Here is a 25,710-nt window from a genome sequence, read left to right as displayed (position 1 = left end):
GTGTTACCATGGGTAACTTACTGACCCATGTAATTAGTTTTTTTTTTAATGAAAAAAATGAGATATTTATGTTGAGATTATAGTGATACAGTATGTGAAGAAAGGACTTATGTTCTAATGATATGAAAATTAAGTAGTTGATAAAAAATTATAATTTAAAGATGATTGCTTTAGGGAAAAGTTTAATTGTTTGATGGGGGGGTTAAGTACTGGTAAGTACAGGGATCATGGTCTAATCTTTTTGCATTGATATAAAGCCCCCTACAGATGTAAAGTAAACTTGAGTAAAATCTCTTTCTTAATGAGGTGTGACAGTCACCATTGGAACAAATTGAGAATTGACTACACTATGTAAACTGTATAACAGTCTTTAAGTTTTTTTTTTAATATTAGATAAACACAATACCTTTATTTGATTTTTATGTGGTGCTGAGGATCCAACCCAGTGCCTCACACGTGCTGGGCAAGTGCTCTACCAACTGAACTATAACCCCAGCCCTCTTTTTTTTTCTCCTCCTCCTCCTCCTCCTCCTCCTCCTCCTCCTCCTCCTCCTCCTCCTCCTCCTCCCCCCCCCCACACATTTGAATATTCTTGAATATATTTGAGTACCTGACAGGAGTTAGCACGTGTTTTTATAAAATATCTTATTGAAGTAATTGAAAATGTAGAGTTATACATTTGCTGTCATTAGAGGTTTTTTTCCCCTCTTCTCTTTTTCTTTTATAAATCTATTATCATATGCCCAGATACTGAAAACTCAGAGTTACTTAGAAAGAAAGGGGATAGCTACTGGTGCAGCAGGATTGGATGCTGAGGCTACGCCACAGGAGTCTTGGGCCTGGTTAAAGAAGAGTGGACTAACTTGATTTATTTATAGATCCCTGTGCTGAACTTTCTGTCAATGATTGTCAGAAAAAGTACCTACATATGGTTTCCATTTAATTTTGTTTTATGATTCTTAAGCAAACAGAAATTAAAACTTGGTATATACTAAGGAGGTAAGATTTTAAAAGTTCTTCTAGAAAATAATGTAGAAATAACAAATAGCACCCCCCCCCTCAAAAAAAAAAAAAGATGCAAACAGTATAGAAATCTGTTTTAAATACTAGGGAAGCATGAAATTGAACTCGGTTGCTTTAAGTATTTCATCTCTGAGCTGCCATCCTGATGCTACCTGAAGAGGTTCTTCTCATCGAATATCATTATGGCTAGTAAGTGTTCAATAATTTTCTTTAAAGCTCCATCTATGTAAATATTTTTGAACAATTTTACACAAGTACTAGGCCACATACCTATTTCTTATAAACCCGACATTGATAAAATGCACTCTTTGTATAATTGGGTCTTGTTTTGATCCTGGCTCTTTTATATTGTGATTTGGCAGTGAGTTCAACAGAATAAGCATTATCCTCTTGAGGCCCATCTAGGATTGAACTAAAGGGCTTCTACAATAATCACATGATCATACAATTAGTTGTTCTTTTTTTATTTTTTATTTTTTATAAATGCCTGATAGTGTGACTGAATATGAGCTGGTTGCCAGGGTATTGTGGTGGAATAATAATCTGCAGTTTGTATTTAATCATGCAGCAGAACGGTCTTGATTAAAAAACAAAACAAAAACAAAAAACAATCCACAAAATAAAACCCAGAAGATAAAAATTGGATAAAGGTGAAGAGCCTTTGTGTTGAAAAAGATGGTACGCATAGAGTGATAAAGTGAAAATGAAGGTTAGCTGCTCACAGTTTATTTTGTCATTAGTAGCCTCTTCATATTTAACAAAAATATCAGGCAAAATAAACCCCCTCCGCCCCGCCCTTGGGTGCAGGGGCTGGAACCCAGGGCTCCCTGTGTGCTAGGCAAGTGCTTTCCTGCTGAGCTGCATCTCCAGCCAAAAAATATCAACCTTAAAATACTACTTATTTCTGACTTTGCTAAAGTTGGGGGAGGTGAGCCTTTTTGTTACTCTTGGGGCTTACTTTTTGAAACCAATAAGTAAGTATTTTTAAAGAACTGCCTGAGTAAGGGAAGTGTAAACCTCTTCCAGTTCTCTTCATTAAGGTTATTTTATTTTTCAAAGGTAATCTTGGACCAGTTTTTAAATGTAAGCTATTTTGGTGTTTGCTATTTATATGCAAGTGTGTTCCTCACATTTAAACATATTTAGTCTAAAGGAGAAAAATTTAGATACTTGCAGTTGAATTTTAGGCACTATATTTTTAGCTTATTTTAAAAGTAGCCTAGTATATATTTATAATGAAAAAGCTTCTGCCTTGGCATCCTTGTACAAATTAACCTACAGTTGATTGTTTAGGGAAGAAATAGCATGTGTTGACAATGATTCTTTTTTTTTTTTTTGAGAGAGAGAGAGAGAGAGAGAGAGAGAGAGAGAGAGAGAGAGAGAACTTATCTATTTATTTTAGTTTTTTTTTTTTTTCGGCGGACACAACATCTCTGTCTGTACGTGGTGCTGAGGATTGAACCCGGGCCGCACGCATGCCAGGCGAGTGCACTACCGCTTGAGCCACATCCTCAGCCCTGACAATGATTCTTATTTTGGAACATTTGTCATACCATTTATTCAGTTCATGGAGAGTGTAACAAAGAGAGGCTCTTAACTGCTTCAGTCACCTTTGCTACTCAAATTATCTGCATTGCTGCAGGAAAGGCTCTATTAACTAGAACTCAGCCAGAGCCCTCAAATGGATTAAACATGTCTTGTACCTTTCCACCCCCCAAAATTAAATGACTTAAATATAACAGTGTCAAGTGATTAGTATAGCTAGGGCAGATTTATTTGATTTCCAGTATGATTGGGGCATTATGCTTGAGAGGATACTCTGGGGGACAGAAGCACTCTCATGGGCTAAGTGCTGATTTAGTTTAGTTGCCCACACTTTTAAAATTATAGTATTATATAATAATAATGATCAAGTAATAATGATGTATGAGAGAATGCTTTAAAAGCATTTAAAAGAAGGCTCACTTTCTTTTTTTACGTATTTCCTTTTATATTCTATAGTTTTTAATTTTTTTTTTTTTAGTTATAGGTGGACACAATATATTTTATTTTTATGTGGTGCTGAGGATTGAACCCAGTGTCTCACGCATGCTAGACGAGTGCTCTACCTCTGAGCCACAACCCCAGCCCCTGTTCTATAGTTTCTAAAATGGAAATTTAAATTTTTAAAAAAAAATTAATTGAATAATTTTCCATAAATTGTTCTTATTAATGTTGTAGATAATAAGTACTTTGGACGCTTGGCAAAAAGCATGAGTTGTATGTAATTGTCCTGTAGAACAGGTGACTGTGGAAGAGTACTATTTTTGGGGTCAAAGTGCTTAATGATTTTTATGTGTCAGAATTCTTGTTAACTTATAAATTCATTAAGGATAGAATGACTTGGCTGACCTACAAATGTTATGAGTTGCCAGTCCAACACTGAAGTTGATATATTTGATATATGGAAGTGGTTATCCAAGATTGTCAAGAAAGTCTTAATTGAATCATATCATTTGATGTTTAAAAAAGGCAGTTACAACTGTTTACTGACTTTGGTGTATAATTCAAACACCTAGGCTTGTTCCTGAAAGGATTTAAGAATAGTGAATTGAAATTTTTAAATTTTAATTAAACTTTATTTAAAATAATTTAATTAAGTGTTATTCATATTATTTTAAATAAGAATTATGATCTAATGCCTTGAAAATCAGTGTGTTGTATCTTGATTATCAATTGACCATAGTATTTTTAAATTTTTCATTAGTATCATACATATAGAATTAATAAGATTATTTGGTTTATAAGGATTACCACTCCAAATTCATGCTATGTGTCATAATAAATCTGTTTCCTCTTCTGCATTTTTTTGTATAATAATTTTTGTGTTTGTTGTGATTATTAATTTTATAATAATAATAAACTAGGAGGGAATCATGGGTGATTTGAAAGTAATAAGTTGGAAATTAGAAAGCAGATAGTAGTCAAATATTTATATTTCACTCCTTATATGTTAGGCATTATACTAGATGCTTGATCATCAGTCTTAGAGTAGAAAGTAGTTTTGGATTTATTTTTGAATCTTAACTTGAATGACATAGGGAGAAATTCAAAAGTTTGCTGATTTGTTTTTTTACCTTTTATGCTTATTAATTTGTTTTTGTTGAATACATGAGGTAAATTTAGTAGTTATGAAATAGGTGTCAGCTTTTGCTATATTGAGACTGTAAATCTGATACAACTCTTTGAATGTTAGGAGGATTGCAAACTAATCACTGACTTTTTAAAAAGTTCAGTGGCACATCAGTTGAGGTGTTTTCTTTAAATAGTAGAACGACACATCTATTTAATTACTACAGAATGAAGTATTGTGCCCAAAATTGTAATGGCTTGCTAAGATAAGTGGGAATCTAGAAGTCAGCTATGTAAATAATCATTTTCTTCTGGAAATTTCTGCATAGAAGGCATTTGAGTTGGAAGAAGTAAACATTCATTGAAACTGTAATTCTGATTTAAATTAATTACATGATTATTTCATGTATATTCTGTGAAAAGAGTAATCAGTGTATAATGGCACCTACAGAGCTAATAATTTATTATTAACTTTAGATCCTAGAGGTAATGTTACAGATAGTTTTGCTATATTATTCTAAAAACTGGCAGTTTTACTTAATTTTGTAAAAACTTTCTGGAATTCAATCTTTTAAGCATTTAAAAGTTTGAACATTTCCTAAAAAAGAAGTTTGTTTCAATTATGGCATTAACATTTTACCCTTAAAGTAATTTGCCTTGGAAATGCTCTATATTTTATATTTCAAAAATTTAAATTAATATTAAATTAATGTGCATACATGAATGAATGCTTCTGGAAGTTTGGTTTGATGGGCATCCAGGGATTTTTAATTGAGGGTACACTATGAATATAAAAAGTGAATTAATCTTTATATTTGTTAAATCTGTTTGTAATTTTTTTTTTTTGGTGCTGGGTATTAGACCAGGGCCTCATACGTGCTAAGCACTCTGTCACTGAACTACATTCCTAACTTGTAAGTTCTTAAAGTACATATTTATTTATATTTTTTAAAATATATGTACATATAAAATGTATAGCCAATTGATTTGTATTCCTATTATAATAGAAAAAAATCTCTAAAGTATCCTTTGGGAAATTTGGATTTCTGAAAATAATGAAGAACATTTAAATTAAAAATTTTGTTTTTGGGTTATATGTAGGAGAAATTTGAAACTGGAAAGTCTTTTACAACGTATTTATCCATTTCTCTGACTTTTTTATGTCATTAAAAAATACTGGTGAATTAAGCATGAAACTTTTTTCTGACAACTGAATTTCTGGAAGATGCCAGAAAGTACACAGAGTACTAAAGTATTAATTTCATAGGTAGAGTAAAGGCATGTGGATATAAAAAGCAATTTTTTTTTTCCATAGTTGGCTGGTTGACAAATTATAATTGTTGGACTTGCAGGAGTCTTCAAGTGCCTGTTTTTTTTTTTTTTTTTTTTCTTTTGGTCACAAGAAGTTTTATTGTAACTGAGAAGAGAATCTTATATCAGAATGTAAGATTTCACAAATAGTTTTTTTTTCCCCTCCACTAACTAGATCAAGTGTTATCATATTTTAGCATACATAATATCACCTGGGAAGATTCTTACTCAGTTCATCTGCAGAGGGTCCCAAGTCTGCATTTTTAATATGCATCTCTGATAGAGGCACACAGAGCTGTCATGGGGATTCAGCAATTGTTGAAATCTAGCTCACATGTACCCTGGTATGGGCTAATGTATTTTTTCTTTGCAGAATGATACTATCAACTCACAAGAGTTCATACCCGAAGGACTGTTCAAGTTCAAGTGCTTGTTGTATTTAGGAGGACTGGTGTAATAATTGCAAGAGTATTAAATATTAGCTTTAAAGAGACTTTTTTAAAACTAATAGCACTAGAGGTAGATTATTGTTAAGAAACAAAAAATAAAAATCCCATTTTACTAATTTACATTTTTATTCGGTATTTTGACTTTTTCAAAGAGTATAACTTGAAGTAAATTTGATCTTGGGTGAATCTAATCTAGAGTAAATATCTGTAGGCTAACATAAATATCAGTAGTTTCTTTTTTTTTTTTTTGAGAGAATTTTTAATATTTATTTTTCAGTTCTCGGCGGACACAACATCTTTGTTGGTATGTAGTGCTGAGGATCGAACCTGGGCCGCACGCATGCCAGGCGAGCGCTCTACCGCTTGAGCCACATCCCCAGCCCCATATCAGTAGTTTCTAAAATGACCTGGCAAAGGTTTAATTAGGAAAAGACTGATTAGATAGTTTAGCCATTGAATCTGTTTATGCTATTGAATCTCTTATTTTTGGAGGAGGAAGTAAAGTATAGAATTCAGTTCAACCAGCATTTGCTGAGTGCTGGGCATTGGGCTATTTTCTGGGAAAGACATAGTCACTGCCTATAGGAGGCTGAAGTATATAATTAGTTGCTTATTTTTTCCTAGAAAGTTAATGAATTTTGAATTTAGAGCACCTTTTTAAATATGAGTATGAGAATGTTTGGAAGTTTTTAGTGGGTTCTGTTGCTTTTTTTGTTGCTGTGTTTAGTTTAGTTTTGTTTATTTGGCCTTCAGGCGTTATCATACTTCAAATATGGGCCAGATAATGTGCTAGATATTTGGCATTCACTGGTGAACTGGGTAATTCAGTTCTGGATCTCTCATTTTATCCTTTAATGGGATAATTAAGTAAACAGGGAGGCACAAAACTGATAAATGTTGAGTTGGGGAATGTGCTTTTCATTTCTTTGCCTCTTCCAAGTTCATGATCCTGCTGTAATATTAGGGATTTGTTTCTCTAATTCAAAATGTTTAGCTAACTAATTTTTTTGAGTTTTGTTTTGTAAGGTGTCATCACTTGGGATGAAGTAAACGTGTGTGTGTGTGTGTGTGTGTGTGTGTGTGTAAAAAAGATGATAGAACTTTACTAATCTTATGCTTGAAACTTGGGATGTGGCTGTAGTTCGAGACAGCTAAATTGGCAGGTCCAAAATAAAAATTTTTAAAGTGTCTAATCATTTATTGCTTCCATTTTCCCAAGTTTAAGTTTTTTCATGTTGCATCCATAATATACCATCAGACAGCTGCTTAGAAAGACTTAGTTTCTCTCACTGGGCTTCTGTTTCATTCCCATCTAGGTTATCTTCAGTCAGGTAAGTAGGTGTCCAAACAGCTTCTTAGTTATGCTCTTGTGTCATGTCATGCTCTCTTTCTGGACAGTGATAAGCTTCACAGGGGAGAGCACACATTTCAACACCAATTGACTTAGAGTCTTCCATCAACCTTCTGTAAAGCTAAGGAAAAAAGACTTCTCCAATTATCATTAGATTGTCAAAAATGTCAAAGTATTAAAGTTTCTTTAGAGTGGAAGACTATGGCTTTTGCCCAGAGTTCTCTATTATTATTAACTTGGTTGCCATATATTGTTATCATTGGATGCTTTTATGCACTGACATCTTATTTCCTTTTTAGTTAGCCACATCTTTGTTAAGTCAAATCAATGTCAATGTATGATAGCATATTGACCTTCACTGTGATAACCATTTGTCAAATCATCAAATTTCTCTTGACCAGCTGAACCCCCTATATGAAATAGGATATCTGTGAGTATGGAACTCCAGAGAATGGACTTAATACCCAGCATACCTGCATGCTTTATATGTTGACCAGTAAAGTGATCTTTCACAATCCCCCAGCTGCAGTCAGTGTGTGTTTAAATTAAACTTGGTTTTCTCTTTGAGCAGCCATTGGTTTTCACTTTATCCATTCATGTTAAGACCTTTGTGGGGTTCCTTCCATTAGTATCTCAGTCCCTTTATTGAGCCAGACATTGATTCTTGAAGGTTTAGGTGCTAGTAAGAATGAGGACTACCAATACTCCTTATGTTAGTATGTAGTCGGAGCCATGTTGGAGGTGCACATAAAGTGCTTTGGGAATTTTGAAGAGTAGAAATGATCTGTTGTTACTGGGATTAAGTTTTCTGAAGGAATTGACTTATCAAATGATGCTTCAGAGAGTGCATGGGAAGCTGTGGATTTCAGGGGTGGGAGGGAGGAAAGACAAACTGGTAAAAGTGACTAATAAAAGGCTCACTGGAGAATTGCAGGCCATAGCCATCATTTCTTCTTGACTGTTGAGAAGGATGTGATAAGGAGAAAATAAGGAAATAAGTTTTTACAGGTACTTTAAATCAGATCACGGAAGTTCTTGACAAATACAGGTTTAATGCATTATCACCATTCAGTAAACCATTAGAAAAATCTCTGGAGAATCTTAAGCAGAGAATTAAGTGAACAGTTTGGAGGAATATCTGGGCTGCAGTGTGTTAAGTGCATTGGGGCAGGGAGGCTGGGAGTATTATCCTTTTTCATCATTGTTGGTGAGAAACAATGAGGGTCTTGAAATTACCTTTTTGTATACTTTTACCACATCTGATTTTTGATCCTAAAATATTGAACGGAATATCATAAGGAAGCAGAGTTTTAATTTATTGGTATTAATCAACTGAAGTGTAGAGAAAGGGGCTTAGATCCATTTTATCCATTAAATGTACACTGAACAATGTACATCTTCCTAAATACTGTGCTAGGCATTGTGGAATTGAAAGTAAGAAAAAAAAAAATCCCAGCAGGTCTGGAGGCTGAGGCAGGAGGATTGTGAGTTCAAAGCCAGCCCCAGCAACAGCGAGGCCCTAAGCAACTCAGTGAGACCCTGTCTCTAAATACAAAATAGTGCTGGGGATGTGGCTCAGTGGTTGAGTGCCCCTGAGTTCAATCCCCAATAACCCCCACCCCCTAAAAAAAAAAAAAAGAAGATTCCTTGTCTGGCTGGTAGCACATCCTTATAATCCCAGTGATTTGAGAGGCTGAGGCAGGTGGATTATCAGTTTTGGGCAATTTAGTGTAACCCTGTCTCAAAATAAGAAGGGCTGTGGGTGTACCTCTGTATGGTAGAGTGCCCCTGAATTCAGTCCCCAGTATTGGAAAACAAAGAACGACAGATAGACAACACCCCACCACCTGCCCAGATATGAGTCTGCACTTTAAGTTTTTGTACTTTGGCCAGATAGGGGAAATTGAATTGAATTACAGTCTGAGCAACTCCATGTATTTAGGGCTTCCAGTGTGTGTGGTGGGGGAAGAGATAGGATAGGGGACTGCTGCCTGAGGCTGGAAGTTGGGTAGATGGGAACACGACTTCCTTGGCTTTATCCCGTAGACAATGGACAAAGCCTTCGAAAGTTATATGGAATGAACAGATTTTTCCAAGGCTGCTGAGGGTGTAGCTTGCCAAGTTCTTTTATCATTTCTGAAGGAAAGCTATTAGGGAATATTCAATTAAAGGAAGTGTTGATTATCTTTTATATACTTCATTTTTTTTAGGAAAAAGCACCAAGATCATATTATAGTATGCTAGATGAATGAGCATACCTAAAACAAAAGTTAAATATTTTTAACTTTTTTTAATACCTTTTTAACAGAACATTTAAAAGGAATTAACCTATTATTCATTCAATTTATGCATATACAGTGATATCCTTGGAAATTTTTATATAGATTTTGATAATTTAAAAAATTCAAGATGCCCTGCAAATATTAATTAGGATATGTATTTGATACTGGTCGTATGGGGCCAAATTTTTTAAATAAGGTGTTCTGAATTTATCTGAAAGGAGAACATATACCTGTGGGGGAGCAAAGATGATTGTGGTGGAGGGTTTATTTTCCTTCTGTTGGTGAAGCAATATAGAGCTAACCAAGCTAACATCTATTGACACATCTGTCTATTTGCCATTTGAAATCACAATGAGTTAGATAAAAGGCTTTTAGTTAAAATATACTCTGGGCTATTTTGTTTGCCTTTTTGTTTTTCTTCCCTTCCTTCCTGGTACTGGGGATTGATCCCAGAGGCACTATTCTACCGAGCCACACCTCTAGCCCCTTTTTATTTTATTTTTTGATGGCATCTAACTAAATTGCCCAGGCTGCTGCTTCAAACTTGTGATCCTTCTACCTTAGCCCTCTGAGTCTCTAGGATTATAGGTGTATGACTCCACACTTCTGTTTGCTTTTGAGCATATTGAATGAAGTGATATTGAACCAATATTATTATTATTATTATTTTTTGTTACTGGGGTTTGAACCCTGGTTTTACCACAGTGCTAGATAAATGCTCTATCACTGAGCTATAATCCCCAGTCCTTTTCCCCCCCAACTCTTGGTAACCCAAGGGCATTCTACCACTGAACTACATTCCCAGCCCTTTTTATTTTTTTAAATTTTGAGACAGGAGCTTGCTAAGTTACCCAGGCTGGCCTTGAATTTAATCTTCCTGCCTTACCTTCAAGTAGCAGGGTATTATAGGTGGGTGCCACAATCATTTTTACTTATTCCTATCTAAATTGTTTGAAGGCAATCAAGAGAAACATAAATTGTATTTTCTTTAGACATTCATTGCTGCTGCCCTAATTGGGAAGAATTTTGGTGTTTTATATATTTCATCAACTTCGGGATGAATAAAAATACAGTATTGAAATTTTTAGTTTGTGCTTATTAGATTTTGGTTCAGAAAATATTTGGCCTCGCCTCACTTTTAAAATAGGTATTCTGTGTTCTCTATAGGCTTTTTTTTTTAAACATTTATTTTTTAGCTGTAGGTTGACACAATACCTTTATTTTATTTTTTTTATGTGGTACTGAGGATTCAACCCAGTGCCTCATCCATGCTAGGCAAGCGCTCTACCACTGAGCTACAGCCTCAGCCCAGGCCTTTGTGTTTTTTTTTTTTTTTTTTTTTTAAAGGGACTGGACAGTTCCATGATACCAGTTTTATTAAATGACTGTTGACTCAGTAATTGTAGTGTTGCATAATTAGATGAGTCAGGTGGTCCAAGAAAGCTTTTGTTACCATTTCTACAATGTATGGACAGGATATTATTGTATTATAGTTTTTATTTAACCTGACCTCCTTAAAAAAGAAGAAGTTTTAGGACTTTGTATCCAGTGGAGTTGTTTATTGACTTATTGACTGTGTTTATTGTACTTATTGACTGTGATTTAAATATGCTTTTAGAAATACTCAGGACCTCCTACCCCTATGCCCCAAAGTGTGGGGGTATATTTTAAAGGGAATCTATACAAGATGGATGTAATCCTATGTTTACCATATATGAATTTTAAATTATGGCTTGATAAACAAAGATTTCAGAAAATATTTCTTGATTTTTTTCAAACTGGTTAGCTAAATAGTACTCTACCAGAAATATGCTCCTTGAAGTAAAAAAAAAATCTCTTATTTGATAGTGACCATTATGCATAGATAAATGAGAAGCACAGGTTTAGGAATTTAGAAGACTAGTTTACAAAATGGTTAATAAAGGAAATTTTGCATTGGAGAAGAATTGCAAATAATTTTAGTGTTACTATTTTCTTCTACTTAAAATTGTTTGCCTCTCCTTACTTGCCTTTGTTTTTGATTCAGTTCAGAGAGGTTAAAAACTCCTGGCTTGTTTTTATATGGCTGGGAGGTCCTTTATTAGTGTACTTTTACCTTCCTTCTCTCCCTCCTTGTCTGGTGTGGTGGCATATTCCTGTAATTCCAGTGACTTGGGAGGCTGACTGGGCAACTTAGTGAGACCCTGTCTCAAAATAAGAAGGGCTGTGGGTGTAGCTCAGTGTGGTAGAGTGCCCCTGGTTCAGTCCCCAGTATTGGAAAACAAAGAAAAGAAACACAACACCCTGCCACCTTTCCTCCCTTCACACCTCCTTCACATTCACCTACCCTTTCTTCCATCCCTCTGTCCACCATCCATCTGTGCATCTCTCCATGCATCCTGTAAAAAAGGTAAGAAATCCTGCTTGTTTTATTGGAGAGAAGTAAGAACTAAATTCTAAACCATTAAGTTAATCAGATCATGTAAATTGTAAAAGAGGAGGCTTTTCCTTCATTTATAAGTGGCTTTTCTTCCAGCACCAGATTTTTAGATGCTAGTATTGAGACTGTAATTGACAATAGTAGTTTTTTTTTTCCCCCTCTTTTAGAATAGCCATCTCTGTTCACCATGGCAACATCCCAGAAGATAGTCTGCTTGATCTAATGACAGGAAGCATGTCAAGGAGTTGTCTTGAGCATAGAAGTTTCTGAGATTGTGTTGGGATTATCTGTTTCAGAGGGAAAGTGATAATGTATTTTACAGTTCTCTGTGTTCTTTCTGCTGTAGTTTTGTTGTCTGTAAAGAGACTGTGAGTTTAGGAATCACTTGTGATTCCTGATGGTATTTTAAACTGGTTGTGTGCTTTTTTAGGGCTGAACATACTTGATTTTGATTTTTATCCAAGTGTTTTGCTGAGACTATAGGGTTAAAGTTGTTTTGTTTTTTAAAAATTTTGGTTATGTGAGTTAAGAAGATTAACTTTGAATACCATATTATGTTAGAAGAAACACATCTTCTTTAACTTGTTCCATATGTGCTGTACTTTGTAGCTATGTGTAATTGGATTGTAAAAAATGTCTTTCTAGAAGAAAGGGCCAACTTATAAGACATACTGTCATAGTATATACTCAGATGAAAAGAAAATTGTAGGATTGAATTCTCTGAGTTTGAATTCTCAAAAGTTTTGGTGATTTTGTATGAGAAAATCCAGTCTTGATTTATTTTTATTCTAGAAGGAAAATAATAGCATCAAGTCTTAATGATTTATAAAACATAGTTTCATTAAACGGTTAAAAACTTGATCTATCATAGGGTTCTAAAAGAATGTTATTATTTTTTTTGGGGGGTAGCAGGCATTAAATTCAGGGGGACTTGACCACTGAGACACATACCCAGTACTATTTTGTATTTTATTTAGAGACAGGATCTCACTGAGTTGCTTAGTGCCTCGATGTTGCTGAGACTGGCTTTGAACTCTTGATCCTCCTGTCGCAGTCTCCTGAGCCTCTGGGATTACAGGAGTGTGCTACCACACCTGGCCCAAAAGGATATTATTTGTAAACTAACTTTAAATTCTTCCTTTCTTTCTTTTTTTTTAAACTGTTGGAAATTCTGTAAAATTAACAGTAGTTTACAATTATGTATATCAGTTTACAACTTACAAACTTATTAAATATACATTCTTTTTGATGCCCTGAAATAGAGATTTAACTTTTTGGCCCTCCCATTCCCTTCCATTAATAGTAGTTCTAAGGAGTTGGGCACTGTGGTGCACACCTGTAATCCCAGCACCCTGGGAAGCCGAGGCAGGATTGCAAATTCAAGGCCAGCCTCAGCAACTTAGCAAAACCTTGTCTCAAAAACTAAAAAGGACAGGAAATGTAGCCCAGAGGTAAAGTGTCCCCAGGTTCAACCCCCCCCCCCCCACAAAAAAAGGGAATAGTTCTAAGAAAGAAAGGAATACTTAATCAGCAAAGGTAATATTAATACATCAATCCGTATAGTGCCACAAAGAATCAAGGGGAGGAAGGCAGGCCCTTGAAGGAGAAAAATTATGTTAAATATGAAGAAAGACAAAGGTTCACAAAGAATGAGGCAACTGGAGGGGCAGGTCATGTTTACTACAGCAAAGGGGAACACAGAGCACATATTCCACACTCTAAAGCCACAGGAAAAGACACTAACTGAAGAGATGGGTTGGACTTTTTAGTTCTCAGAGCACAAGCAGCTAACCACCAAGCATGGTTTCTAAATGAACTTGGTTCAAAAATCCACCTGTTTGCAAAGAAAGGGCTTCTTTTGCCCTTTATATTAGAAATTTAAGAAAGCTCATTTGAAGAACTGCAATTTTACATAGTGGTGGCATTCCGGGAAGCATCTAATCCAGTTAATCAAGTTTATTATCTTATAGTCATGGAAAAGGAGTTTCTGAGCAGGGCAGAGCACTACCTATGGAAATGTGATACTTGGGCCACTGTCTCTTGGAGATTCCTGCTGTAAGAATTGCAAGTTTCTCCAGAGAAAGCACTTGCCTGGGTGTGACTCAGGGCCGGGCAGGAATTCACATAATGAATCCCAGTGGTGGGAAGGCAAAGAAGTATGCCCAGTGAAACCACATTGTTCTCTAACATCGCTTCTCTGTAGAGGTCCCTCTGAACAAGGTCCAGGCATCCCCATTCCTCTGGAGTAAGGTGCACAGACACGTCCTCGAATGTCTTAAACTTCTGGTACCTGGCTGTCTGCAGCACAGCTGCCTGGTCTCCTGGTCTTCCCTTGTGGGGAAGAGCAGGTACCTGGGGAGCAGGTGGAGCCTCAGTGAGTCCCTGTTCCATGTCAGTGTCCTGCAGGAACTGAGATTCTGGGGAAAAACTCTCAGGCTGGGTCTCCAAAGACTGAAACTGGACCCTTGGTGATCCTGCTGCTTCCTGGGCCGATATTTCCTCCATCCCTGTTCTGGAGGACAATGACCATCACCGAGCAGAGAGTCGAGCCTAATGACAGTCCCATCATGAACACCTTCGGTCGTTTAGCCACGCCAGCCTTTCCCGGACTGCTCTAGCTAAACTAACTTTAAATCCTAATTACGGAGATAATAGTGTTTTCTGGTAGGTTTGACTTCTTAAAAAATTATTTTTATATACACATATGTATACGTTTATACACATAAATAATTTAATAAATATTTCAGAATATTTTTGCATAATTTCATCTTGCTTCAGTACAATATTTTCTATTTTCAAATTGCTTTGCAATCTTTTTAGGAGTATGTCACTTTACTATTGGAAAATACTGCTTAGCAGAGCTATATATATAATACATTTTTAAATTGAATATAATCAAAGATTAAAATGTAAAATAGGCAATATAATTGAGAAGGGAATGTTTTAAAAATAGGTATGTAGACAGAAGCAGTTTGGGACTAGTGATAAATAATTGCTTTTAGTTTTAGAAAACTTTAAGTAGAATCATACAACTTTCTAGATTTATTTTCTGTTCTATGCTTTTGTTGCTTAGTTTTACCTTATATATATCATAAAAATTACTTCTGATTCCTAAATCCAGCTGCTCTAAAAGTATAAGGCAGTTTCAGGATAGTCTTTTATTATTTAGGCACTTTGTAGGCTGAGAGAGATACTATAAGATCTCTGTTTTGTTTTTGTTTTTGGTCTCTTGAGTTCATGCCTCTTTAAGGCAGAATTAGCCACCCTTCTATCTAAAAGGTACAATTTCTCAATAAAATTGTCCTTAACAATAGAATAGGAACACTTAGACTCTCGATTAATTCAGTATGGTAGCCAAATAGTCAAATGTGACTATTTAAATTTAAGTTAATTAAAATTTAAAAATTTAGCTCTCTGTCCCATGGCACATTTCAGGTGTTTACTGACCACCTTGTTGGACAGTGCAGATACAAAACATTTTCATCACAGAAATTCTATTGGACAGTACTGGTCTAATTTCTAACAATGGTTAGAAATGGCTTTGGGCTTCATTTTAAGGAAGAGGCATTAAAGGTGTTTTAATATATATCCTTTCTTGTCTTCTCCTTCTTCCTTTCTTCCTTTTTGAAATGGTGGTGAATTTTTTATTATAATGTAGAATTAGTTTTCTTAGTGATTTTCCTAAGCTTTTATGGTTGATAGCTTCAGGTGCCATGAGAACTTTGCAATGTGTCTTTTTTTTTCTTTCTTGTTTTTGGAATTGAACAATTGTGCAAGGCACTGGGTTCGATCCTCACCACCATATAAAAATAACTAAATTAATAAATAAAGACACATGCTCAAATTTTTTCATTTTTTTTAAGAGAGAGAATTTTAATATATATATATATATATTTTAATTTATTGTCGGACACAACATCTTTGTTTGTATGTGGTGCTGAGGATCGAACCCGGGCCGCACGCATGCCAGGCGAGCGTGCTACCGCTTGAGCCACATCCCCAGCCCACTTTTTTTATTTCTTATTTTGAGACAGGGTCTTACTACATTGCCCAGGCTGGCCTTGACCTTGCCATCCTCCTGCCATAACTTCCCAAGTAGCTGGGATTATAGGTGTGTACCATTGCACCTGTCCTTTTCAGTCTCTTTTGATGAACTTTCATTTATAAATGCCTTTCCACTTCCATTAACTTTATTGAGAGAGGTTTGTTTCTTCACTGTCATGCTAGCTTACTACTAAAATTTTTTGTAAACCCTGGGCAAGATTTTTGGAAGACTTATTTTGGTATGGTTCTGCTTGTATGCTAAAAATAAGTGTGATAGATGAATTATGCCAGTTTTGGACTTTATAATCCTTAGTTGCTTCTGTGTAGTATGTTTATACAATTAATGTTTGGTGCTATATAGAACATATGCATTTTTCCTGCAGGACATGTGGTTATATTTTATGGCTCTGTGATATCACTGTAGAAATAGATGTTGGTTACCTTTTTAAATTTTTGTTTTGGTTGGACACAATACCTTTATTTTATTTAGTTATTTTTATATGGTGCTGAGGATCGAACCCAGTGCCTTGCACAAGCTAGGTGAGTGCTCTAGGACTGAGCCACAACCCCACCCCTATTGGTTGCCTTTTGAGGTTGTTTTGGTCTGTTTTTATTTTGGGAAAGAGAAAAAAGAAATTTTAGGAAATATTGTATGTATTCCATGAAATAAGGCAATTTGTTCAACAAACATTTATTAAATGCTCTCAGAGCTTTGGGAGAAGAGTTTCATTAATGCCATTTCCTTAGTGGGTTTTCTGATTTTCTTTAGGAATGCAAATGGGGCAGCATTTCAAAACAGTGGATGTTTCTTGAATGTGGCTGGAGATCCAGATGTGCAATCCAGTTGACACACTATCTTGGAATTATTTCACTGAAGATTCTAATTCTTTGAACTTAGTCTAGAGAATGTGTGCTGTTGTGGTGACTGAAAATTATTTTGAGGTACCCCTGCCAACTAACTATATGTTTGAGACTCACTTATGAAGAGTAATCCTCCCTGCCCTCCTGCCCATAGGGCCATATTCCATGTAATGTGTGAGTTGCAAGGGGAAGAGAAGCCAGCTGAATTTGTCTTGAATTGTTTTCACTTAAGTTGGCTTAGTCTAGCTTGTGGCAATTGACTGCTCAAAAACATTAGAAAAATATAGGGGGGGGGGAAATGGTTAACTTTTTCAGAATCCTTAGAAGAGTATTTCAGGAAGAAATCTGATTTTGGTTAAGCCATGGTTAAATCTTATTAGAAAGAAGAATCTGGATTAGAGTATGACTACTTGGAAATCTTCTGGGTTTACCACAGTATATCATTCCAGGAAATACTATCTTGGTTTTCTTTTGGCCTTGGGACATTTTATGCAGGTCTGGAACAAATCTCACTGGTAGGAGGTTGGGCTCTAATCTGACCACTCCCTCAGCAATGGAAGAGGAAGCCATGAGCAATAACAAGGATGATACCTACCTAGAGAGGAAAGCACAGTAGAACAGATTGGGTAGAGGAGGTAAACTGGGTTCAGAGCTGTGACTTTTGAGATGTTGCTTCTGAAAAGGTGTGGGACGGTAATCAGAAAGGGACAGAAACTGATCAAGTGGCACAATTGTAGTTAGTATCTTTATAATTTTTTTTAATAAAGCCATGAAGGATAACCTTTAGCACATGTGGTTTTTCTGAGGACAATTTAAAAGTATTTCCTCAGTGTGGCGTTAGGGTTCTCATTTAATCCAAAATAGAAATTATTTTTTTCCCCAATAAAAAGTAGAAATTCTTAAAGGATGTTTTACACTGAAGTATATCTCTTTGGTTTGTAGTTTTTCCCAAGAATCAAATTCTGTAACATTCTTACGGTATGTCACTGATAATGGATACCTAAAATGTTGACAATTTAAAAACCATTAGGCCTGAGCACTTCTTAAAATTATTAATAATTATTTGTAGGTATGTGCCGCAGTCTTGGCTGGGCACAGAATCACGAGCCACTCAAGCAGGAACAAAACTTTATTTTTAAAAAAGCCGGTCCTCCCACGTGGGCGCGCATTAACCGCGCGTCCCCTCCCCCCCGAATTTCCTCCTACTATCCTTCCCCAACCAATGGGAACTCTCCAGGAGTCCCATAACATGAGTCCGGTAGCAGGCCAAGGTGAACAGCAGGAGCCCAATTTCCATATGAATGTAAATCTTAACATAATCATATCATCTCAGTGGCTAGCTGGCGTCACTTTACAACCAAAGGTGCCATGCATCATATTATTTGCTTGTGGCTCCTAGTAGGTATGTTTTATTTTGCCAAGACATGTATGTACACACGTAATAATTGGAATGCATAAAGTGCATTACATATGATGAGTCTTGGAGGGGGCTTTAATGTTTCCTTTGTTCATATTGGTTTTTTTTTTTTTTTTTTTGGGGGGGGGTACTGGGGATTGAACTCAGGGGCACTCAACCCCTGAGCCATATCCCCAGCCCTGTGTTGTATCTTGTTTAGAGACAGGGTCTCACTGAGTTGCTTAGCGCCTTACTTTTGCTGAGGCTGGCTTTGAACCTGAAGCAGCTAGGATTACAGGTGTGCGCCACCATGCCTGGCCATATTATATTTTTGACTAGGTAACACTTTATTTTTTTTCTGATGCTTTGTTTTTCACACATAATATTCGAGTTAGTTTTAGCCCCTTTTCCTTATTATTACAGCTGCTATATTTGTATTTTTTAAAAGACAGGTGTAATATAAAGAAAGATTTCCAAGGAAATATATCTGCGTTAACCTTACCTTGTAGAATGAAAATCACCTGTGCTTTAAAGATGATTTGTGTGCTTTATGTTTTGAATACTGTGATGAATTCATGTATTCTAACATAGTATGTTTTGGTCCACTACAGTTAATATTCTCAGTGTTTCAATTGTCCCATCTTTGGCTACAGAAGCCTGTTCAGGTAGCTTCTGAGTCCTATTGATATGATGATAGTAGTCATCCATACCATCTTGCTTTTTGGTATGACAAGGGCTGTTGAATAAAATTGCTCCAGATATGTAATCGGTATCTTTGCCAAGGAATTCTAGATTGTTGTTGGTACTTAGTCATTGTTTCTAGGCCTTTTCAGAAAAGAGACCTAGAGGGGTGTGTGTGTGTGTGTGTGTGTGTGTGTGTGTGTGTTTCTTTATTTCTTTTTAAAGAAAAAGTGCATAGTAATTCATTCATTGGCAGTTCAAGTGCAGAACTATAGGGTTTTTAACTTAGTATCATCATTCTTAGGCCTGTGTGTATCTTCTTTCTCCTGTGCTAAAACTACAGGTTCTCAGCATATTTTATTTGCTTTAATCACATAATATAAATGCATTTGTCATGGAATAAGAGCACTGCCATCAACAACATCATTGCTGGAAATGGTATTATTTGTTGTTGTCTGTGATTGATATATATGTATTTTTTATAGATTTTCTTTGTTCTTTTAAAATGTAGTCCCATAGTCAGATCTATAAAACAAAGCATATTCTAAGAAATGTGGCAGAAATACACATTTTCTTTTTTAACTTGGTAAACAGCAAGCTGCTTAGAGGGTTTAAGTAGGAACAGATGCATAGTTGCAAATTAGTGCTTTGGTAACTTCTTTATGCCTTGGATAAGGGCCTGTAGGTGCTAATTGCCAGATAACCTTAATAATTTTGCATATCATTATGGTTTTTTCTTCTGCGGATTTTTTTTTTTTGTCCTTCACTGATAGGTGTTCATTCTTGAGACTAATATCTCAAATGCATTGGTGTAAGATAGCTTCACTCTGTCTGACCTCTGAAGAAGCTTCATTCCTTCACTGCTCACAGCTTGGTTCTGTGCCTTGTGCTTAAGGAAAGATTTTTAGATAGTCTCATACTTTGGTAACTTTTTTGTTTTCTTTAAGCAAATGAAGTGTAATACAATTTTATTTTCCCAGCCCATTTAGGGGAAGTACTCCTCTCTACATAACATAGGTACTTCCATCATGCCAAGAGAAACAGTTTTACTTTAATCACAAAAGAAGAAAGTTCTCTGTGTTGCTTAGCTTTTTACAAACCTAACTTGTCTTCTAGGTCCATCCATGTTCTGCCGAATGACAGGAGCATCTCTTCTGAGGCTGAATTTTATAACATTAATGAATGGATGGATGGACAGACAGACATGACAATTTCTCTTTGTCCATTCATCCACCAGTGGACAATTCAGTTGTTTTCATGTCTTCACTATGGTGAAAATGCCACAGTGAACAGGGGAGTACAGTTATCTTTATGAGGGTATGATTTTATCTCCTTTAGACATGTACCCAGGAAGAAGAGTTACTGGCCAGATGGTGGTTCTGTTTTTAATTTTGTTAGGGGGCTCCGTATGGTCACATGGCTACATTCTTACCAGCAGTGTACAATGATTCCCTTTTTTCACAAACTTTCCAATACTTACTGTTTGTCATCTTGTTGATAAACGCCATCCTAAGTGGTGTAAGGTAATGTCTATTGTAGTCTTGAATTGCACATTCCTGTTGATAAGTGATGTGTAGTAATTTTGCAAATATGGCATTGGCAGCTTTTGAAATACAGTAATACCTAAGTGTTTCTATATCTGCTGAATGTAATTTCCCAGTTTTGGTAGTTTTCTTAATTTTGTTCAACTTTTCATTATTGTTCTAAGTTTCATGTTTCTTTAAATAAGACAAAAATATTGAGTTTTTATTCAGTGTATTTTAAAATTTTGAAAGAAGAAAATATGTTTTTCATATTAAATGTATTTTTAATTGAGGATTTAATGTGTGTGAGTGTATCCCAGTAGTGAGATTTTCATTTCCTCAAAATAGGACTTGTTATTGCTTCTCACACTCAGGAGTGGTAGGAGATGGACTTGAAGAGTAGGAAAATAATTGAGGTTAATTTAAAATGGCAGATTCGTGTTCATTTATGAAAACACACTTGCTTTTATCAAGTCTGTCTGAAGCCTGTTCTTACAGGTAGCACAAGGCTTCTCTTTTTCTCTGGCCTGGTAGAATGGGGAGAGGATGCCTGGAGTAGGAAAGTCTAGGAAAAGAAGTTTTTTTTTTCTTTTTTTAAGATTCTGTTTTCAAGGAACTTGGTAATGAAGAACCCTTATCTTTGGTCCCAAGTAGCTTATAAGAACAGGACTAATTCTGTTGAGTGCTACTGAGTGAAAATTAGGAAAAAAGAACTTAAAAAATAGGCTAGAAAAACATTTTTATAGTATATCTTTTTGAAGTATTAATTCATTTTTCATAGATTATTATAGTACTTGTTTAGTTGGTGTTTTGAGGTGTTCTGGTGTTGAGAACTCAAGAACACTGTATCTTTGATGTTTCCATTACTATTTTCTGAGTTCTGATTAGGCTTCCGCAGCCCTGTGAAGATAAACCTGTGTCCCAGAAGGCAAACTACATGAGAAATTGAGAAATTAATTTTAGAAGGCCATGTGCGGTTGGAAAAAAGTGTCGTACACTTCCACTCATTGATTGATGTCCTAGGTAATCATGAGAGGAGGCAGGAAGGAGGTGTTATTTGTAAATACCAACTGTGGTCACCACTAATGAAAATAGTAATCTGTTGCTTTTTCTTGATAGTGATGTTATCCTACTATTTTCTCATCTCTTTTTTGCTACTTCTGAACTCTGGTTGGGTTAGCTTATGAAAGTAATTGTGTAAACTGGGATTTATAAACCATGCAAGGCAGTTTAGAACTAAGGACAGAAGCTGGGTCTGAGGAATACAGTGAGTCAGAATAAGGAGAGAGTAGACCAGAGGAAGACATGTAGAATAAAGAAGAGATGTCAACTAAAGATGCTGATGGTGGGGAATGAGGCCAGGTACTATATTAAAAAGGGGGGAGGGCAGCAATTAAACACCAGAATACATACTAGATATAAGACAGTTGATCAGAAGTTAATAATTTAGGAATCAGAACATCTTTGTACACTAAAAAAGAGATTGTCAGGAGAAGCAGCATAAATCACCTACCGCATGTGTATGAGACAGCATCTTCTCTTAGCCAGGGAAGTTCTTACATGATCTTGAGAGACAGTAACTACTCCTATATGATAGTGATCACAGAATATAGCATTGGCAATCCAGGACACCTGAGTGGCTGCTCCAAATCACTGGAGTGTTATGGTATGTTAGGTTTTGTTAAGTTCTCTTATCTTTGAAAGTAGACAGATGTTTAGATTGTGGTTCATAAGATCTCTGAAAGTAGACAGATGTTTAGATTGTGGTTCATAAGATCTAAATCTGTTTGTGGGCAGAACTTTAGAGTTAGGTTGACTTTTATAGCATACCACTGACATTTGGAGAGATGTGTCTTGAAGCCTTCCAAAAGTCCCACTTCTGTAGATACCATTATGATATAGAGTTTTCTTCCGTAAGATAAAATTTTTGGCCTGGCTGGCATTCACCAAAAATATTTGTGCAGATGGCTGTTTCTTGTTTCTGACTAAGCATATGGTTGACTGGTTTAGTTCATAAATCTGAGTGATCCCTAATGACTTTCCACCCTTTTGTTTTTGGCTAACACTAGTTATCTTTCAAATTCTTCACGTTTACTACCAGCTCTAGTAGGTAGATTTTTAAAAAATTATGTCCATTTCCATTAAAAAGAATTTAAAATAATAGCTTTAGGAAAGTTACTATGTTTCTGGCATCAAGTGAAGAAAAAAATAAATCACCCAAAATCATAAGGCTCATTGGCAATTGAAGTGATTGCTCCCTCTCATTAGGCTTATTGTGCCAGCAATTCAGTTTCAAGCCTGTGCAAAATCGTAGGTGACTACATTTTAGTGTTATTTTTTTGGTGGGTCTTGAATAGTTGAAACTGAAAATACCAAATCCATAAATGTCAAGGACCTTCCTTCCTTCCTTCCTTCCCTCCTTCCTTCCCTCCCTCCCTCCCTCCCTTTTTTTGGGGGGTTCTGGGGATTGAACCCAAGGGTGCTTAACCACTGAGCTACATTCTCAGCCCTTTTTGTATTTTATTTAGAAACAGGGTCTTGCTAAGTTGGTTAGGGTCTCACTAAATTGCTGAGGCTGGCCTTGAACTCACATTCTCCTGCCTCAGTTTCCCAAGACTGGGATTATAGGCGTGGTACCTGGCAGGAGCTTCCTTTTATATGTGGGTTTTCTGGGAAAACATTTAAGGCAGTTCATTTGTAAATTAATACAGGTTAAATATCCTTTATCTGAAATCTTGGGACTGGTGTTTCGGATTTTGAAGTTTTTCAGAATTTGGAATAAATGCATAAACTTTACTGGTCAAGCATGCCATGTGCTCAAAAAAGTTGGATTTCAGGGCATTTTAGATTTCAGAGGATTTTGGATTTCAGATTATGGATGCTCAACCTGTGCTAACTTTTAGTAATAATTTGGTTACAGGGGCTGTGATTCTAAGCATATTAAATACAATTCTGATAAGCATACAAGAATTAAACAATAGATGTTTCTTTGTCTCACTTTGTGTCAGTTCTATTATAACTTCCCTCTAGAACTTCATGAAGGTTAACATTTTCTTACCTTGGTTAAAGGTGGGTGTTTAGTTCTGGGCATAAATTTAGTGTTATAGTTCTCTGACATCTTGTTTGTATGATTTTGGGTTATTGCTCAAATATTTTTTCTTACAAGTTTCACTAGTTTTTAAGTAATGATAGCTGTTGTTATTGTTGATGCAATATTTCCCTGTTTTCTATTCCCATCATACTACCACTATTTTTTCACAATGTCAATTAGTAATATGAATTTAATTTCCTGCCCATAAGAAGTAAGAAAGCATAGTTCAAACTACTACTAAGGAATAGTTAGGTGTATTTTGGGTTTCCTTACACACCTTTTAAAGGATGATGAATCATTTCTGTCATTTATCTTTGAGGTCATGTAGATTGATTTTAATACTACAATTGAAAACCATGGTTTTATATTTAGTATTTTTCACCTGTCTGATTAAGATCTTCATGTAGAAAAAAATTTTAAATCTACAGTTTATTATATATTTTGTTGATCATTCAATCTGTATTCAGAAAATATTTAAGTGCCAAGAATATTGTTAATGAAAACTCAGTTCTTGTCCCCAATGCCAAGCCAGTAATAAGGACAAGGTTTTGAGAAAAAGGAACAAGAAGTTTTATTGCTTTACTAGCAAAGGAGAAGCACAGGGAACTCCTGTCCTAGAGGCTGTGATTTTTGCCCATCAAGGGGAACAGGGAGTTTTAAAAGAGGTGATTCAAAGGCTACATTTCATATGTTCTCTAAGTAATTCACTTGGGAGATCATCATTTCTGAGATCTTCTGGTGCCATCTTCAAGTCTGAATTACTTCGTTCTTGTGGTGGGTATATGGTTAAGGACAGAGAATTCTGCCTAGATTGGGGAAAAAAGTTAATCCTGTTTCTCCAAGATTAGGGATGGGGAGAGATTATGGAGGAGTAGGGAGAGAGGAAGAGAAAGAAACATGTCCTTTTTAAAAATAAGTCACAGTGACAGAGCAGCAAGGGCAATATTCAAATCATGAAATGTACTGCTGTTACCACTGCTCTCCCATTTTGACGTTTGCTGTCTAATGCTTTCCTATGGGTTTAAAATTACAAAGTTTCAAAGTTTTATTTTAAATGTGACATGCCATAATGCCTAGTGTCTTGATGCTGTAGTTATTGTAGCTTACTATTTAACTATCCATCTATTCATCCGTATTTCCATCCTTTTATCATTGTGTTGTTTGTTGAGGTTAGGAAGAAATAACATCTCTGTGCTATACATTTATAATTTAGTGGGGTCTGTTTAGTCAGTAATGTGAAGCTTTCAGATTTCTGGCATTTTTGACTTTATTTTTGTCAGTTCTGAAGAAAAGAATTGATGAATTTCAATAAGAGTTTAACATTTTGTAGAGAAATGCATCTTTATTTTATCCTTTCTTTGAATTGTGTTGAGGCTTTTAATTTAGCTTTTATGAAATAATCTGAAAAGTAATGCTAGGAATCTCTCTCTGTATTGCAGTACTAGGGATTGAACCCAAGGGTGCACTACCACTGAGCTCCATGCCCAGTCCTTTTTTATTTTTTATTTTGAGTCAGGGTCTCACCAAGTTGCCCAAGCTGACCTTGAACTTGTGATCCTCCTGCTTAAATCATCTGAGTAGCTCAGATTGGAGGTGTGCACCACTGTGTCTGGCTAAGTATCTTTTAAAGTAGCAAACAGGTACAGGCTACTATTGTATGGATTTTAAAGCAACTTCCTGTAAAACAATTCTCAACTTGCTGTTAAATTCTATTATAAAGTATTACCTTTACATTTACAAAATGTTACAGCTTTAAGGATTATTTTATGCATCATTTGAAGATATTTTAAAGCAGAATTTGTGAAAATAAATCTTTCATGGAACCCTAAAATATAAAGCCTTTTTAAATAAAAACCTTTACTGTTCCTGTTTAAAGATGGTGTGAAGGCAGTTTGTCCTGAGGTGTGTGAGGCACATTCAGAGAATTTTAAGAGTTCAGAGAAATAATTTGATGGCCACTGATTTTATCCAGTCTTTCCACTTTTGCAAGAGAGGAGATGGTTTCTATAAAGAGCAATGATGAATGAAATAAATTTGAAAAAAATTTAGCAAAGCCTGTTCATCTACTATACGTTGCATTGGGTCATGCAAGAACAGGGGTGCTTTTGTAAAACTTTGTAATTTCCCTTTCATCTTTCTTTTGGGCTAGATTTTCTTAAATTTTGGAG

The 25,710-nt window shown here is 35.6% G+C and overlaps 1 protein-coding gene and 1 pseudogene across 3 annotated transcripts in view; one reads left to right on the top strand and one right to left on the bottom strand.

Moving 5' to 3' along the window:
- Positions 1-25,710, top strand: part of MED13L (mediator complex subunit 13L) — a 303,689-nt gene that overhangs the window by 44,045 nt on the left and 233,934 nt on the right. The gene's annotated exons all lie outside the window — the stretch shown is intronic.
- On the bottom strand, positions 13,570-14,521 carry LOC308644160 (transcriptional repressor RHIT-like; annotated as a pseudogene). Its single transcript has one exon. The product of its transcript is annotated as a transcriptional repressor RHIT-like (transcript).

This window comes from Spermophilus citellus (genome assembly GCF_964194105.1).
Source record: "Spermophilus citellus genome assembly, chromosome: 3".
NCBI classification, from domain to species: domain Eukaryota; kingdom Metazoa; phylum Chordata; class Mammalia; order Rodentia; family Sciuridae; genus Spermophilus; species Spermophilus citellus.
Note: the sequence above shows the minus strand (reverse complement) of the source record. Positions and strands in the feature narration are given on the sequence as shown.